Source organism: Peromyscus maniculatus, chromosome 10 (genome assembly GCF_049852395.1).
Source record: "Peromyscus maniculatus bairdii isolate BWxNUB_F1_BW_parent chromosome 10, HU_Pman_BW_mat_3.1, whole genome shotgun sequence".
NCBI classification, from domain to species: Eukaryota; Metazoa; Chordata; class Mammalia; order Rodentia; family Cricetidae; genus Peromyscus; species Peromyscus maniculatus.
The window spans coordinates 15551146-15563476 of NC_134861.1; the positions used below are offsets into that span (position 1 = coordinate 15551146).

At 40.9% G+C, this 12331-nt stretch overlaps 1 long non-coding RNA gene across 1 annotated transcript in view; it reads left to right on the forward strand.

Moving 5' to 3' along the window:
* LOC121832696 (uncharacterized) overlaps nt 1–12331 on the forward strand; it is a 62754-nt gene that overhangs the window by 25883 nt on the left and 24540 nt on the right. Inside the window, exon 2 of the long non-coding RNA XR_013042797.1 lies at nt 11807–11899. This is a non-coding gene — a long non-coding RNA (uncharacterized LOC121832696). The remainder of the gene's footprint in view (nt 1–11806; nt 11900–12331) is intronic.

Here is a 12331-nt window from a genome sequence, read left to right on the forward strand (position 1 = left end):
CACATTGCCCCAGCCTCAGCCAGGCAGCATTGAAGTGGCAGCAGCTAGAGCATTGTCTGGCTCCCATCTCCACATGTAACTTAAAGAAGATTGATGGGGGGCACAGAAGTACACTCAAGAGTTGGAGACAGCAAAATCGAAACCAATACACAGAACACAGGCTAGAGGACTGTCCAGCTCACTAGACTTATTACTCATGTCCTTTGTCTGTTTCAGTCACCTGGAGTTAGAATATACAAAGACAAGCAAAGCACAAGACAAGACAGATTAAAAATATTAACAGAACAGGGACAATGGCAAGGACAACTGGGGTCATTCAAAGATACACCATTTTGACCAAAGAAGTTTTTCTTTTAAACAAATACAAGGCTTTTTCTCAGAGTGTGTGGTTTTCCCAATTCAGCTAGGCCAGGCCTCTCCAATTTCCATCTCAGCTCCCCGTAATACCTAGCATCCCACACTGGGCTATGCAATCTATTGGCTTCCCGTATCTGGAAACACCCTCAGGGGTCCTTGGCTCTGTTGTACAGCCTAGACATTGAAAACTTGCCAATGGGTACTCAGATTTGGCCTCTCTTACTTCTCAGCTCCCAGTCATACCAGTGTGTCCCCAGGGTCCCAAGGTGGGTCAGAAAAACAAAACAAACAAACAAACAAAACAAAACACCCCCCCAAAGAAAACATCCCCCAAAGAAAAACAACAAAATAAAAAAACTGGTGGCTCTGGCTGAACTCACAGGTAATGCGATGGGCAACTGCCATGTCTCACTTGTTGCCCTAGATGGGAGAATATTGGATCTCTTCAGATCCTTCCTACCACATCTCCAGATTGGGTTCCTACAGAACCAGAACAGAAGCAGATGTCACAGAAAGTATCTGTGGCTTACCAGAGGATGCTGCTGTTTGCCCAGGCAGTCCACCACACAGAAGTCATACTCTGGGGCCTTGGAATGTCTCCAAGTTGCACAACACCTAGAAAGAAGTTCAATCCTGGAGGACAGGAGGGAAAGGTCTGACTTCTAAATTTATGTTGGTGTTTTTAATCTTGCTGGGGGCCTCCAAATGTTGATCCCACAGACTCAAGGACAAAGACCATCAATCCAAATAACGGCCAAATTAATTAAAACAAACTTTTTATTGTTAGTGAACACAGGTCGTCTCCCCTTAAAGGCAGTGTTCAAAAGATCAACACTGGACATGGGTAAGGCAAGGGCTTTTATCGTCCAGGAGTAGGGGGTTTCCAAAGAGAATATTTGGCAGGCAAATAGTTGGGGTTATAGAAAAAGAACACAAGCATAACAAGTTGGTCATAACAACCTCCTGAAGCAAAAACATGATTGCAAGGTGGTCATAACAACAGGTGATCATAACCTTTTATATTTTTGGTTGTGAGCCATCTCTCCAGCCCAGTAGTCACCTTTTAAAACAAAGGCACAGCTGCTGTTTCCTGGAACAGGCAGTCAAGAACCATTTAGAGTTAAAGTTACAGATGGGGCATAGCCCGATCCTTGAGAAACAGAGGTTTAATTATAAACAGGAATGAGTCTAGTTTGATTTTACTATAACATAGCCTTCAAGCCCAAGATGGAGGCAGGCTGGTTTATCATAGTCTGGCTACAAAAGGGCAAACAGGACGAGGAGTCAAGGGCTGTAGTGATCTTTTATGGGTCATTTACATAGTACCCATCTCTTCCAAGTTCATAGAGTGGAAGAGCTTTTCTAAGCATGCTCCCTCGGTTGAATGAAGCTCAGGTAGGCTGAGGGTTTCCAGTTTTTTCACTGCTGCTTCCTCTTGTTTGCCCGTCTCTGGGATCCCCTCTTACTATATCCTGGTAGTGCTGACCGCTGTGGCTCACCTACCCTGTTAGATAAATTTTAGAAGATGTTCCAGGCAGGATGCAAGGTACTGTGACATTGACTTTCAAAGTCAATACTTCAGCAGTAGTATTAGAGCATTGTGCCATAAACAGCACAATGGGGTCATGGGGAGGCTATATTCAATTCCAGAGAATAGAATTTCTTGGCTATATAGATTACTCACCGGGGCAGGGGGAATTTCAAGGCATGTGGCCTAGTCCATATGCTGGGAGGCAAGAAGAGAGTGATGAAGACTAGGGACTGTGGATGTAAATTCAGAGAAAGAAGACCTATCTTCTTAATCATAGGATTAATTAGAAATTCATTTATTGTGGAGAGGTTGGAATGTTGCAGATCTAAGACCCAATTACAAATTATCTTGGGCTTTCTTAGGCCGTTAATTGCCATTTATTGCCCATCTCTGTATGTGACCTAATGTCTTTGTGATCACTAGATAAATCTTTTGGATTGTACAAATAGACCACTAGTTTCCATTAAAAAAAAAAAAAAAAAAAAAACAAGAATGCTGTCAAATAGCATCTTGCATGTATAGCAGAGTTTCCCCCATTTTTCTATCCTGGTTAGGGTTACTGTTGCTATGATAAAATACTATGGCCAAAAGCAACTTGAGGAGAAAGTGGTTTATTTAGCTTACATATTATGAATCGCAAGGGACTGAGGGGAAGCCAAGGGAGGAATTCAATCCTTGTATTTGGGAACCTCGTGGCAAGAGCTGAGGAAGAGGCTTTGGAGGAGTGCTGCTTACTGGCTTGGTCCTCATTGCTTACTCAGCCACTTTCTTATAGAAGCCAGGGCCACCAGCTCGAGGATGTTCTCTCTTGGTCTGGGTCCTCCCACATCAATAACTAATTAAGAAAATACCCTACAGACTTGCCTACAGCCTAAACACATGGAGGCATTTTTTTTTTCAACTGATGTTCCCTTCTCTCAAATGACTTTAGCCTGTGTCAAGTTGACATAAAACTAGCTAGGATGCCTGCCTACCTGATATTTCTGCTACTGTATTTTAAAAGTATCTTGATTTATGATTTTTCTTTGTTCAGTTACTATAAAAACTCCATGAAACTGTTACTACATTGGATCATGCAATTTGGGTGACATGAATCTGTGTTTCTGAGCCCTGGTCACTCATATTTTTCTTCAGAATAAACTATTTCTTATCCTGTTAGAGGAGAGAGATTATTTTTTTCATAGACAGGCTTGTAACTCAAGATTACCTTTGGTCTAAGTTGGGGCTGTGAATGAGGCTGTGTTTGCTTGCAGCTGCAAGGGGGGCAGAGAAGGACTTCAAGGCCATAGCTGATATTGCTATTAGCTCTCTGGAGAGAGACCTGATATTTAGGAAAGCAAACAGCGGCTAGAGGGTCAGGGATAGGATATACCTCTTTGCAATAAGCTCAACTAAAAAGCCAAACTAATTGTGAGAAGCAGAAAAAAGGAGATTTAACCAATTTAACATTGGGAAAGTGGACAAAGAGACAGTGACTACTTCTACAAGTCCATCTTTGGAGTCCTAGAAATATGAGGAAAAAAAAATCACAACTACACAGCATAGCCATTCACCAATGGCTCTCAACTTCAGCCACTCCTTCAATGAGATCTGAAAAGTTGAAAATCTTTCTTGGAGACAAGTTCTTCCTCAGGGTCAGGGTGTCAGAATTTTTCTTTTCTCATGATGAGAAAACTCCAAATCTTAGGGTGTCATTAAACAATGAAATAATCTGATAGCCAAAAGTAGGGAAACTTGTGTCTCTTTAGAATCTCCCTATCCCTGCCAGGCTGATTACACAGCCATGTACTTGAGGAGGTTGAGTGGACCTCAATGTTGAGTAGCAGACATAAATATTGATGAGTCTGGGGCTCAGGTTAAGGCCAAACCATTGTTAAAGCTAAATCTTAACAATTACTAATAGCTCCCAGACTACAATAAGATGTTTATTTGTCATTGTAGATAAAAATTCTCATTTGAACATTCTTAGCTAAGGTCAGATTGACCTAAGTAGGAATTTGGTGAGTAAGTTGTAAGAAACAAACAATTCACCAGTTCACTGAGGAGAAAAGCAACTTGCATAAGAAAAGGTTTGATTTTCTCACTTACTAAGCTGCTGGGAGGCATTTTTAAAAGGCCACTATCTCCCTGCCCCCGACTGTGTTGGAAATTGACATTTGAATGCACTCTTCATGTGGTGCCAATGATAGGCAGCCAAACAGCTGGGTCTGGGAGTGTGAGGTGCCATTCCAGGTCTTTCACCCGTCATGGGCCCCTCTAGCTCATTTCCTGATTGTGAAGCACTCAGGTTCCTGGTCAATAGGCAGTTTCCTGAGTCAATCAATCCTCCACTAAGAGGCCAAAACTATATGAACAAGCCAAAGTCAAATCTTGATTTAAAAATGGTTACTATAAGTCCGATTATACTATGCCAGAAACACAGACAATTTCAGAATTTATTGACCAACAATAAATACACAAAGTTCTGCCATGACAGTGACAACAATTTGCCATATAATCGTGCTTGCCTTGGTAATAGGCAGGGATAGCCAAGAGGTTCTCTGCTTGCTGGTCCTTCATGTACATGCAAGGTATCATATCATATGTTGTTTGGAGGCCACACCATCGCAGTGTTAGGTATCCATCACTGTATAGTGCCCAGGCAAAGAAGTTACAGCTTTTCCTGACTCTGGAGTCTCTGATAAGTGATGAAACAGCCTGCCTCCATTTTAGGCTTGAAAGCCATCTTACAGTAAAGACAAACTGGTTCATTTGTGTACGATTAAATCTCTGTTTGTCAAGGATTGGGCCCCACCTGTAACCTTTAGCTACAAATGGTTCTGTACTGCCTATTCCAGAAAATAGCATTTTGTTTCAAAAGGCTATGATGGCCACCTGTTATTATGAACACCTATTGTTATGATTACCTTATGACCACTTGGCAATCATGTTTTTGTTTCAAAAGGTTGCTATTACTTTGTTAGGACCACCTTGCAATCATGTCTTTGTTGCAGGAGGTAGTTATGATGAATTTGTTATGTTTATGTTTTGCTCCTGTAACTCCACCTACTTTGACTGCCAAATCCCCCATTTAGAAAACCCCTACCTCTGAGATATAAAAATCTTGTCTTCCTCATGTCCAGTATTGACCTCTTGAACCTCACCTTAGGGGGAGGCAGCCTATGTACATAAATAAAGAAGCTTGCTTTAATTAATTTGGTCATGATGATTTGGACTGGTGGTCTTTATCCTTACATCTTTGGGATTAAGAATAAGATCTTATACCTGCTTTCCTTGAAATAATTTGGCCTTATCATCTCAATTTATTCTGATAAGTATGTAGGGTAGCTCCCTTTGTATACTAGGGGATAAGTTATATATCAGTCTGTGCTGTGTGGTAGTATCTGATGGATGGTACAATTTCTGAGTCTACCCAGGGACTGACTGGAATCATTTTTCTTCTAAGTGGAGCTAAAAGTTGCTTGTAAAATGGGCATATATAAGACTGAAAAGCCAGTTGGTTTTATACAATATGGAATAATATAGAGTCTGGAATGCTTGATGTCAATACGGTATCTGGTTTCCTGAAGGAGTAGACGCCTTAGAATCTATAATCCATAGTCAGCCTGAAGCTGTCCCTCACACCTCATCTTGCTCTCTTTATGGCCAGACAGCCCCCTTGCTCATCAGTGGTCTCACAAAATGCCACATTTTCAAATCACTTGCATTTGCTTTTACTGACATTCCTTCACCAGCAAAATCTGTCACTCTTTGTGGCCTGGTTGGAATGTCATCTTTTTGTGAGACATTTCTATTGCCACTTCACAAAATAGTTATTTATAAATTGTTATGTATCCTTCACTAAATACTAAGTCCCTTAAGACATGTCATAGTGCTTAGCTTATTGCTTGCCAATTTAGTGGACACCTAATCAATTTCCATTTAATTAGTGAAGCTTCAACGATGGGGGTTAAACTAAGGATGATGAAGTGTAGCCTGGCTATGACTATCCTCACCTGACCTTCCGAGTTGAATAACTGCCACTGATAGCTCAGCCCTAGGCAGGTATCTTCTGGTGCTTTATCATCTTCAAAGTCTGTGATTCAATACCATTTTCTCTAAACTGAAATGTTACCAGATGCTTATGGCATTGTCAAAAACAAAATCACATAAACAATTTAGTCTAAAGATCTTAATTGGTTTTATTTATGATCCTAGAATTTGGCCTGTCTTTATTTCATAGAGTAGAATAAATGCTTCAACGAACTGAGCAGAGAAGGTTGGGTTTATTGATAGGAAGAGCCCAACATACAAACAGATCAGCCATTTCAAAGTTACTTTTTTGTGTGAGGCAGGGCCAGGAAGAGAGAATAGAAAAATAATGGATTGGTTAACAAACCGTGTGTGTGTGTGTGTGTGTGTGTGTGTGTGTGTGTGTGTGTGTGTGTGTGTAAGGATTAAGGCAGAGGGAAATTTATTAGCATGTCGATTGAAACTGGCTTCTTTGGGAACTGTGGCTGTTATCTCTCTAATCCTGATTTCTGGGAAGGGTAGATAAACAGCTTAGTTTCAGCTCGGTGATGTGGAACTTCAGCATGAGTGACTCCATTTTGATTTTTAGTTTAAGCTGGTGTGGCAAGTATGGAAGCTTAGTCCCAAACAATGTCCTCCTGTAATTTTTATTTAAAAACACCTGACTTTTATGACTGCTCTCACGTATCTGTGACAGGCTCTTTAGTCAGAGGTGAATTTAATGCATTTAAACAGGAGTGGTGAAACCAGAGCTTGAGGCTGACCTCCAAAGAAAAGATACACAGGCTTCTTCTCTATATTTATCAAAGGACTCTGGGGATCAAAGACCTCTTCCAGGACAGAATGAGTAGGGTTCTACACCCATCATCACGTTGAGTCCTCAAGATTAGTTTTCCTTTTTGAACGTGGGATTGTAGATGGAATGTCTGCTCCAGTTTTCTCAGGCATTAAATTGAACACAAATTGTCTCTGTGACTGCACAGTTTTTAAATATGTAACAGACCCTCTGTGATGAGGGTGAAGGCAACTGCTGAGAATAGAGACCATAGAGGCAACCCGAGGGGCTTCCCCGCAGGAAAAGCCTGGTTAAACTGCCTAACAGCTAAGTCTGCATATCTTCTGGGTTTTGTTTCATATTAACTATGAATTGTAAGGCTGCTGTTACCATGATTTGGGGTGGGGGTGGAACCCATCTGGGTTGCTACATGGAACTGGGGTAATTAAGGGTTCCCTTTGGGGTTTTTAGTCTCATTAATAAAATAACTTAAGAATGGACTAAAACAGGAGCTTGCAACCATTTTATTAGAGTTTAAAATAAAAGTGCCCAGAAGATGCAAGCTGTAATCTCAATATTTACCCAGGGAAGGAGAATGGAAGAGGGAAGGGGAAAAATACTCACTGCATTTAAACCAACATGGATATCAGGAGCATGAAGGACCAGCTGCCATGCAGTGGAGGAGGGAGTAGGACTTAGAATAAGAGTAAGGAAGCCCAGTGTGTCAGGGAAAGCAAGCTGTGAGCAGAGATCAAAAGAACAACCACAGCTGTGCTTTAATACGTAACTCAGAAGAAGGATCTTATTAAAGAAAAAAATTATTTCACTTAGCTCTTTAGCAAGGCTTAAGTTGATTTTGCCTTCCTCGGGGTTGATTCTTGGTCAGGTGATTGTCAGTTCTCTACCTAGGCCTGAAATTGTATTCTCTTGACCTGAAAGAGATTTTTTTCTTAATTGGCCTTTATTGCTACAGTAACGTAGCCATGGGTGGGGAGAAATTAGAATTCCTCTGAGCCCTTAGAAACTGCCCACACCCTTTGGCCAAAACTGTATGCAAATAAAATCATCTTCCCTTGCCATTTTTATAGTCCCAAGTACACCTGTTTCTGATCAGGTCCCCACATAAGAAGGCCAGAGATCAGAACAACAGACCCTGTCAATATTTTCTGCCCATTTCATCCTCTGAGTCAATCCTTTTGAATTTTATTCCTGGCATATGTGCCTCTGCAGTGACTTTAATACACTTAGCATCATCACAAACTGCTCATTCTGATGGTCTTTTTAGTGAGTTAACAGATGTGGTGTGACAAAACCAGCATTGTGGAAAAATAAGATTTTTTTCTTTCTTTCTTTGGTTTTTTTTTGAGACAGGGTTTCTCTGTGTAGTGTTGGTGCCTGTCCTGGGTCTTGCTCTGTAGACCAGGCTGGCCTCGAACTCATAGAGATCTGCCTGGCTCTACCTCCCAAGTCCTGGGATTAAAGGTGTGTGCCGCCGCCGCCGCCGCCGCCGCCGCCGCCGCCGCCGCCGCCGCCACCACAACCACCACCACCACCACCACCACCACCACCACCACCACCACCACCACCACCACCACCACCACCAATAACATTTTTGTACAGGGCATTTAGGTCTAAATGTTAAACAGCTAGTTAGAAATTAGGAGACTTGAAAATCATTATCTCTCATGATCAATTTTAGACACTACCTCTTGTGTTCTGGCTAACACATTAATTTTAAAGAAATGGAATGCTTAAGAAAGTGCCCCTTCTTAGAATATGAAATAGGGGGAGATGCATAATTGCCTTTCCTGAAGACTTAAAATACCTCATGGAAGGAAGGAAGGAAGGAAGGAAGGAAGGAAGGAAGGAAGGAAGGAAGGAAGGAAGGAAGGAAGGAAGGAAGGAAGGAAGGAAGGAAGAGGGATTAATTGATACTCAAAAAAGCAAGGCCACTACCTCCTGTCAAGCATGGCTATGTCATAGATTTATTTCTTTTTATTTTTTTTATTTCATTTAATTCTATTCGGTTACATAAAATTTAGACAAAACAACAGGATCTGAGGTGTATCTCTGATCTGGATGGAGATTTTAAGTTGCCCCAAAGGTCCTAAGATCACTATCTATGGATGCTTGCTGGTAAAGGAGAAAGACATATTATAGTCCCCACTTAAATGCTAACCCAAATGGGCCTGTCAATCGTATTGACAGGAAGATGGTCCTCAGGACAGGTATCTGTTCTTGAGACTTTAGATAGTAGCACACAGCCTACCTACACATATAGATTGGCACAGTGGTTTTGGCATACTGAATTGCAACTCTCTTTGAGGAGCTGACACCCATTCATTGTCTTGGATGCATTTTGCTTTCTTCTTGAGTGTCTCTTTCCCTTTGATGAATACAGGGGAAATAAACACGTCTCTCAGTTTGGGGTGGGGACCTAACTAAACCAATAATCCTGCCACTTGTCCTTGCAAACCAGTACCATGTTGGTCAGAAGCTGAGGATACCCTTGGTTCTATTGGCAGCTTTTACCTTGCTGGAGGCCAGAAATACCAGAAGTGTCTAGAAATATTGGTCTGTGTTCTGTTTTCTTTTTCTTCTTCTTCTCCATTTACAGAGCAGCTTTAATGAGAAGAGCTAACCAAAAGCTATGCTTCATCAGAAAGGGCCTGAAATGCCAGATGCTAGGATGGGAAAGGTACATCAACACCTTGTGAGTGGGAAAACTGACCAGCTCACTACCCTCCCTCTAATTCCTCCACCCAGTAACACTGTGTTAGTCTCTAGAGCCAGACTCTTGGTGCAAGCCTTTCCTAGCACCCACTCTTGCTGAACAGGAACTTGCTTCCTTTTAAGTTCTCACATACACTTTTTTCCCTCAAACTCACCCTCCCTGATACAGGGGGGAGGAGCTTGGTCCTGTCTCAACTTGATATGCCAGACTTTGTTGACTCCCAATGGGAGGCCTTACCCTCTCTAAGGAGTGGATGGGGGTGTGTGTGGTGGGGGAAAGGTAGGAGGTGAGCAGGAGGAGGGAGGGAGGGGGGACTGTGGTTGGTATGTAAGATGAAAAAAAACCTTTTAAATAATAACAAATTAAGTATTTTTTACCTCAAAACAAACAAACAAACAAAAAACAAAAAAACAAAAACTCACCTCTCCATTGACCATGAAGTTCATTTTTCAAGTCTGTGAGACAAAGGACTCAAAGGCCATGTTAGTTATTGTTTGAGACTCTATCACTGCCACCACTTGAGGCAAGAAAGCCATAGAGATGCAATTTGCTTCCTTGGAACCTCAGTTTCATCATTGTATAGTGAGGGAAGCTGAAATAGGCTGGTTAGTCCTCAGATAGTTATACTCTTATATTGGTGTGGATCCACTCTGGTGTCCCTATGCTTTTCTGGACAACTGGAAGGAAGAGACAGGTCAGAGGGAAAGAAATCTGATTTCTCACTTGCTACTAATTTCACCACTTTGGACAAAACTAGCAATCATTTTATACAGGGCAAATTCTATAAAATTCTTTCTAATAATGTGCTTGGTTTCCTTAAAGCAGAGGACACTGACTTTTTTTTTTTTTTCTGAAGAACTGTGACACAGGATACTAAGCAAATCTAGAGGAAATGTTTGTGGCCTAGAAATATTTTCAGTATTACATCTATTGATGAGACCTATTAAGCACACCTAGGATGTATATAAAAGCTAGAATCCACAGTCATCAATATAAACTCTGTAATACACAAGAAACTCTGTAAGAACAAGACAATGTTTATTATACAGCAAGTACATACAGCATGAATCCATTCTTATATCAGTTCATACAGAATTTTTACAGAGATAGCATAAACTATGGCTCTCTGGGAGTGATTTAGGTATTTCCACATTGTGTTTCTCTATAGTTTTCAGCAATGACAATTTATTATTTTAAAAATAAAAATCAGAAAATAATACTAAGTAGAAAGCCACAAGCCAAGGCAGGGCCTAGGACTCTTACGATACAAAATCAAGGGACTAAAAAGTCACAGCTCTGGCACTAGAAAGAAGAGCGAGGACTCAGAGCTCAGGCTTATTCCCAGCCCGGGAGGACCAGGCTCCAGGGATGGGGTAGGACATAAAGTGTTGGCATAGGAATGGAGGGGAAACAAATTGGGGTCAGCATGGTCAGCAGAAGGCTGACTTTGTGACAAGCAGGCCATCACTGAATTCTGTTACAGGGACATTTTCAGCGGCTCATCCAATAGCATGTGCCCTTGGGATTAGGCTTGGACCACTGCTTTTGTGATTGATTGTTTTCTGAATTTTTGTTAGTGTGCCATGTGTTTCTGTCTGCTCACCCTTAATCCTGGCCTCATTTGTCATAATTATGTTCATGGACATTTCTCAGTATCTCTGTGTGCAGTGATCTTTTGGAATCTTACATATTCATGCAATGCTCTACCCACCTTCCCAACTTTCTAAACTCACTTATGTGGTAAAGACAAACCTAGACACATTTCCTAAGTCCCATCAGTCCTGCCAAATTCCAATCCAGCACAGTGTTCACAAAGATGCTCTTTACATTTATCTCTGTCAGCCTTTCTACACATTAGCAAGCTGAGAGCCAGACTATTTCTCCACTGAGATGCTGGGTTTCCTCTAAAAACACCATAGATAGGCATCTTTTGAAGCTCTCTAATGGCACAATCTGAGATTTCTAGAGAAGATAAATTTAAAATTATGATTTTGAATGAAAAATTGACAAGCTATTAGAAATCTATTCATAGTCACTAAATTAAAGCATTACTGTAGCTTATGTGCTTATATACTAAATTTTAAGTAGTTTACAATTTATCTTTTATAACACACAGTAGTATTTTTAGGTAGATCTGTTGTGGAATTATGGGCAGAAAAATAACTTGCTGAGGTTCACTCAGGTAGTAAATAGTGAAAACAGTATTTGGATGAAGATTCTCTATCATCAAAACCGTACTCTTGTCCTTGATACCATGCTGCTTCTCAACAGTATTTAGTGGTAGCATAAAATATGTGCTAAGCAAGTAGCCATGAATAGGGCACATGCTAATTCTTGATGGCTGAATACATCAAGGCTTCCATCCACATTAAAAGTAAAGCACCTTCTGTTTTTTTAGGTGAAGATCATATACAGATGACCTGGATTTTTTTTTTAGTTGTTCCTCTGTTTAAATGCCTATGTCTCCAAGTTTCCACAGCTCATCCAATAAGTAAGTAAATAACATAAAAATTCCCTTCCTCCTGAGAAACAGAAGGGAACTTCATTCTTGAAAAAGAAGATCACTTTCTGCAGGTTTTCTTTAACACTCTAGTAGGGCAGGTTTGTGACATAACAGCTGTGGTTATGCAATTTTGTTTTTAAGACTTTGGTATTACCTATCCAGTCTTCAAAATACCCGTATATAGTTTAATACTATCATTACCCCATTTTAGAAATGAGATGAGTCACAGGAAGGTAATAACTTGAGTATAGGCTCATACTTGGTAAATGGACCCTGAACAGTGAATAGTGTATGGATTGACCAGCTTATTCCTGAAAGATGACCACAGTGATGGTAAATTGATGTCAAAAGGGCCCCTGTGCACAAGGTCAAAAAGGATGGATGAGAAGACAAGATTTGGGGAATATAGGATGAAAGAGA